General features: G+C 43.1%; 1 long non-coding RNA gene across 1 annotated transcript; it reads left to right on the top strand.

Moving 5' to 3' along the window:
- Positions 1–234: 234 nt before the first annotated feature.
- On the top strand, positions 235–1,017 carry LOC132893818 (uncharacterized). The gene is made up of 2 exons (XR_009655595.1): positions 235–678; positions 958–1,017. It is a non-coding gene; the product is annotated as an uncharacterized LOC132893818 (long non-coding RNA).
- The last annotated feature ends 5,129 nt before the right edge of the window (positions 1,018–6,146 follow it).

Here is a 6,146-nt window from a genome sequence, read left to right as displayed (position 1 = left end):
TGAACCATCGTCACTTTTGCCGGCCAGTTTTCAACACTGGTAGGATCTGGCCCGTAGCCAGGGGGGATCGGAGGGTTCGTTCGATCCCCCCCCCCGCGACACCGCGCCCCGGACACACACGCCTCAAGATTACTCAAGATTTATTCATTTGTTCATGTCCGATGAATATACATTGATTCACATTTAAATTTACAATATCAAATCCAGACTAATCAAAAAAGAAAAGTAGACTAAGTGAGGACGAGTTAGAAAAACGGGTTCATTTCTCCTATGTTTATGTTTACACGTTTTGTTCAGACTGCTTTACACCCCAATCCAGTGGGTGGCGGTAATGCCCCCATTAGACCCCTTTCACTGACGTCACCCGAAACCGGAAGTAAACAAACCCTGCGCCACATTGGAAGACCAACAAACTCGTGATTAGGGGGAAATAAAGGCAGCGCGCGGTATGTGAACCCACGAGGCACTTGGTTCATCATAAACCTACAATGGTAAACTTTTGTGCTGTGTTAGGGTTCTAACAAAGCTGATGGGAAAGGGGAAAAGAAGTCTTTCTACAGAATACCAGCTGTGATTGAGACACAAGCAAACCAAGGAGCTTTCTGCCGGGAGACAGAGAGAGGATTTAGCTGCTTTATGCAGAGCGGATCTGAATACTTCAAGTCTATTTTGTTACTGGTAAGTCACTAGGCTAAAGTGTTGTAGAACATTTTTTTAAATGTTTACTGAATAAAAACATCCTTAATTTTATCAAATATTCTCTACTCTATATTTCATTTCTTTCTTTTGTTTTAATTTTCCTCCCTCCATCCCTCTTTGGATTTTAAATATAGTTTTTCCCCCATGTCCAAATAATGAGGTAGGGTGGCATTTAGAAACCCATAGCCTACTGCTGACTTTCTTTATCAATGCTGCATCAAATTAATTTTGGTTATGTTTTTCTGTTTCCATGTACAGGTCTGCGCCGCAGGAGGAATAGGCCACAATTATAAATAAATCATAAAATGTTTCTAAGAACTTGTTCAAGTGTGTTCTGTTCCTTATAAATGTTAAAAGTTATGCCTCATAAATAGCTTGACAAACATTAGGAGAGGTGCATTGTTGCATGCATTTTTATATCCTGTTGTGCATTAAACAGGACGTAGCCTACGCACATTGATATAAATTAAGTTTCACTTTCATGGTTGAAGTATGCATGTGTGTGTTCATCCTAGGCAAGAGCCCCGATGCTTTATTGTTAGCTAGTTTAATTTAGCCTGTTTTGCTTAATTTGTAGCCTTCCTGTTGTACATAAAACAGGAAGTAAAGTTGGATGAATCATTGCCGAAAATTCAACTATAAATCGACCGAAATACGTAGTTGAATAAAGGGTGAAAGGGGGTCTATTCTCTGTCGACCACCAGCCACTTTTCAACGTCGTTTCAACGCAAACTCGTATGAGCAAAGCGGTGTTGAATCAACGTCGGTGATCGACGGTGATTCGACGGCGTATAGGTCGAAGAACATGCCGATGATTCCACGTCGAATCAACGACCCTCTGCTATCTGGGATAGTACTGTCTTTCTAAACCGGCTCAAAAAATTACATTACACAAGACACCCTTGTAAAACAGAGCCTGTCCCAAAAGATAAGACAACTGTGTCTAGAAACCAGAAATCCTAACGCATTCTGATGCTCTAGACAGCAAGTAAGAGGTATAAAATAATCTTACAATAATAAGACATTCTGATAAAGTGCTTGAGGAATACTATCCATCCATTATCTGTAACCACTTATCCTGTGCAGGGTCGCAGGCAAGCTGGAGCCTATCCCAGCTGACTATGGGTGAGAGGTGGGGTACACCCTGGACAAGTCGCTAGATCATCGCAGGGCTGGCACATAGAGACAAACAACCATTCACACTCACATTCACACCTATGGTCAATTTAGAGCCAACAGTTAGCCTAACCTGCATGTCTGGACTGTGGGGGAAACCGGAGCATGCAGAGGAAACCCGTGCCGACACAGGGAGAACATGCAAACTCCACACAGAAAGGCCCCCATCAGCTGCTGGGCTCAAACCCAGAACCTTCTTGCTGTGAGGCGACAGTGCTAACCACTACACCACCGTGCTGCCTGAGTAATACTAGCCTATCAAAATATTGGATTCAGTAACAGAATTTAGTGTTATGGTTTTGAAATGATGAAATGCTAAAAAATCTCAATCATTATTAAAAACAATGCAAATAAGAAAAAAAACTGAAAAAAAGACTTCTTAACTATTTGTAGCAGTTCGTAGGAGGGGGTGAAGCACAGAAAAACGGCAGGCCAGAATAAAGTTCCATACTTGTTTTATTTTGCTCTTTTCAGATGCAAACTACACACTCTCCCAGCCATGCACACGCGCGTGCGCACAAGTCATCTGGTTGGGGAGAGAGCTCACTTCCTCTGCTCTCTCTCTCCTTATATAGGGCGTGGTCACTGGGAAGACACACAAACACAGGTTAATTGACATCAGGTGTAGTGATTCTGCCACTTACCTTCCCTGACTCCACCATCCAGTCACAGACCGATGCTTGACCACGCCCCCACTGCCACATACCCCCATACCCCCACCACCCGACTCAGGCCGGGCAGCCGTCCGGCCTGCAGCCGACTCCCCCCCCCCCCTTGACGGGAGAGGAAGTCCGCCACGACCATCTGCGCCCCTGGCCTGTGGACCACCTTGAAATTAAAGGGATGGAGTGCCAGATACCAACGGGTGATCCGCGCGTTGGCGTCCTTCATGTGGTGGAGCCACTGGAGGGGCGCGTGGTCCGAACAAAGGGTGAACGAGCACCCCAGGAGGTAGTAGCGGAGGTCAAGGACCGCCCACTTGATCGCCAGGCACTCCTTTTCAATGGTGCTGTAGCACCCCTCACGCACCGACAGCTTCTGACTTATGTACAGCACGGGGCGGTCCTCCCCCTCCACCTCCTGGGACAGAACAGCCCCAAGCCCTCTGTCCGATGTGTCCGTCTGCAACGTAAAGGGGAGAGAAAAGTCAGGGAAGTGTAACAGTGGCCCCCCGCACAGTGCAGCCTTCACCTCAGAGAAAGCCCGCTGGCATTGCTCCATCCACTGGACCGGATTTGGTGCTCCCTTTTTAGTGAGATCCGTCAGCGGGCTGGTGACGTCCGAATAATTAGATATAAGCCTACGATATTAGGCAGCCAGCCCCAGGAACTGTCTCACCCCCTTTTTGGTCTTGGGCCTCGGGCAGGCCGCAATCGCTGCTGTCTTGTTAATTTGGGGACGCACCTGCCCATTGCCCAAGTGGAAGCCCAGATACCGTACTTCCACCCACCCAATCGCACACTTCTTCAGCTTGGCTGTGATACTAAAATTCATGAGGTGGAAGCTTTCTCGAAACACATCAATGCAGTGGATAGCAACATCAACTTCACTCGGGAGGATGTCAGTGGGAATAATCTAGCCTTCTTGGATTGTAATGTACACATTAGACAAGACAGAAGCCTTAGTATCGAGGTCTACCGGAAACCCACGCACACAGACCAGTACCTACTTTTCGACTCTCACCACCCACTGGAACATAAATTGGGGGTCATTAGGACCTTGCAACACAGGGCTTAGAACATTCCTACAATGATAGAGGGAAAAGAGAAGGAGCAGAATCATATCAAGAAAGCACTTCAGAATTGTGGTTATCCCAACTGGGCTTTCCTAAAGAGCATAAAAAGGAACATAACAGACAACACTGTAAAAAAAAATCTTGTCAAATTTACAGTGAAAAACTGGCAGCTGTGGTTGCCATTTTTTCACCATAAAAAATACAGTGACAGTGTATATGGCTTTACAGTAAGGTATATCAACACTTGTAAAAACAACAGTTTGAAAATGTTCAATTTTACAGGTATTCAATGTACAATAATCAGTACATAACTTAATTTTACGGATATTCATTGTACAATGATTCAAAATGATGGTTACAAGCAATGATCTACTAGACAGATATATATTTTTAGAATTTTTTTCACCTTTATTGGATAGGACAGTGCAGAGACAGGAAATGAGCTGGAAAGAGAGACGGGGAGGGATCGGGAAACAACCTCAGGTCGGAATTGAACCCGGGTCCCCAGATTCATTGTATGACACCTTAGTTGACTGAGCCACAATGGTGGGCATGTTTTTGTTTTTTTAACAGGGCAATGATGTAATTTTAACCATCACATTCTGTTTTAGTCTTACAGTTTGTCTGTGTTTAAACTACAACAATTTGTAAATTATACAAAAAAATATGATCAATTCAACATATTCTTACTGTTAAATTAACAGTGGCATTTGGTTAGTTTTACAGTATATTGATGTAAATTACACACTGCTTCATTGTTTTTGTATTTACAGTTTTTTATGTCATGATTTTACATAAATTCACTGTTAATTCTACGGACATTTTTTACAGTGAAGGATGATAACAGGAACAAATGCAAGAACATTGTCATTCCCTACATTTCTGGTCTATCTGAGAAACTCAGGAGGATCTTCTACAAACACAACATTCCGGTACATTTCAGACCCAGTAACACCCTGAAGCAGAAACTGGTCCACCCTAAGGACAGAATACCCAGACACAAACAGGACAACGTAGTGTATGCAATTCAGTGCAGTGAGGAATGCACGGACTCGTATATTGAGGAAACAAAACAACCGCTATACAGGCACTTGGCTCAACACAGGAGAGCCAGCTCCTCAGGCCAGGACTCGGCTGTCTACATTCATCTTAACAACAGGGGACACTCATTTCAGGATTGTAACATACGCATTTTAGCCAGAGAGGATCGTTGGTATGAGCGACGAGTTAAAGAAGCCATTTTTGTCAACCTGGAACGGCCATCACTGAACAGAGGTGGGGGTCTAAGACATCATTTATCAACCATCTACAATGCGGTGTTGGACACTCTTCCCAGACAGCTGGGTGTACGCCAGGACCCAGCTGTGACTCACAGGAGGACAGAGAGAGTCAGCTTGATCACCCTAATGACTCGCCGTTCACACCCAGCCTCCAGTGACCAGTGTTGCCAGATACTGCTGAAATTTTCCAGCCCAAAATAGGTTCAAAACCCACCAAAATGCACTTAAAACCTCAGTGTTGCCAGATACTGCTGAAGTTTTCCAGCCCAAAATAGGTTCAAAACCCACCAAAATGCACTTAAAACCGCCCAATCTGGCAACACTGCCAGTGACCCACACCAACATGATGCCTCAACGACACCTTAGATGAGCTTGTCATCAGAATTCTGATTCTGATCCAGGAGAGGATAAATATCTGATACTCCCTATTAGTCAGACAGAACTGAAGAAGCCTTTCGGACGAGAGGTGAAACGTTTTCAAGAATCTTCAAGCAAGTCCAGTTGCCCTTTTCTACCACCCACAGTTTACTATGACCTGGATGATTGAGAATCTTCACAGATATATTTTTCTCTTTCCATGTAAAGTGGGTGGAGCTAATATTGCATAAAGCAAGGCTGATGTTGGTTCTGCATAGATTTATCACCAAAAAATGATTTGCTTTCCTGTTACAGCATGTCCACAAGTGTTTTATTCCACTTCCAATTAACACATAAATTGTCCAAAGATTACAATTTTCTTATTTTTTATTTGCTTATTACTTATGCACTCACATTTTTATAATTTATATTGATAAATGGTAATGCACATTATAGTGATTCCTACTCCCTTTTCAATATAATGGGTTATTTTGTGTATATACAAGACATATAATCCTAATTAAGTCCATTCCAGCTTTGATTACAACTTTTGTCAATATAGTGAAGTATCATGATATCTATTATTGTCCATTTCACGTCTTAAGTGGGGTGAATACTTATACACAGTACCGTAGATGAAGTTTCACATGCTTTATGAAGTCTATGATTAAAACTGAAAGTTCAGGACAAAATTTGGCAGGAGATTCTAAACAATTTTATATAGATCTTGAGATTACACAGTAAAACCTTATCTACAGTACCTTTAAACAAGTACACCCCCACCACCACCGAGAAGTGAAATTGACAATAATAAATGTCATGAGACTTCACTATATTGACAAAAACTGTAATTGAAGCTGTTCCGTCATCTGAACATGTACATCACACAAACCACAGAG

The sequence above is a fragment of the Neoarius graeffei genome, chromosome 11 (assembly GCF_027579695.1).
Source record: "Neoarius graeffei isolate fNeoGra1 chromosome 11, fNeoGra1.pri, whole genome shotgun sequence".
Classification (NCBI taxonomy): Eukaryota; Metazoa; Chordata; class Actinopteri; order Siluriformes; family Ariidae; genus Neoarius; species Neoarius graeffei.
This window is presented reverse-complemented; position numbering and strand designations above follow the sequence as displayed.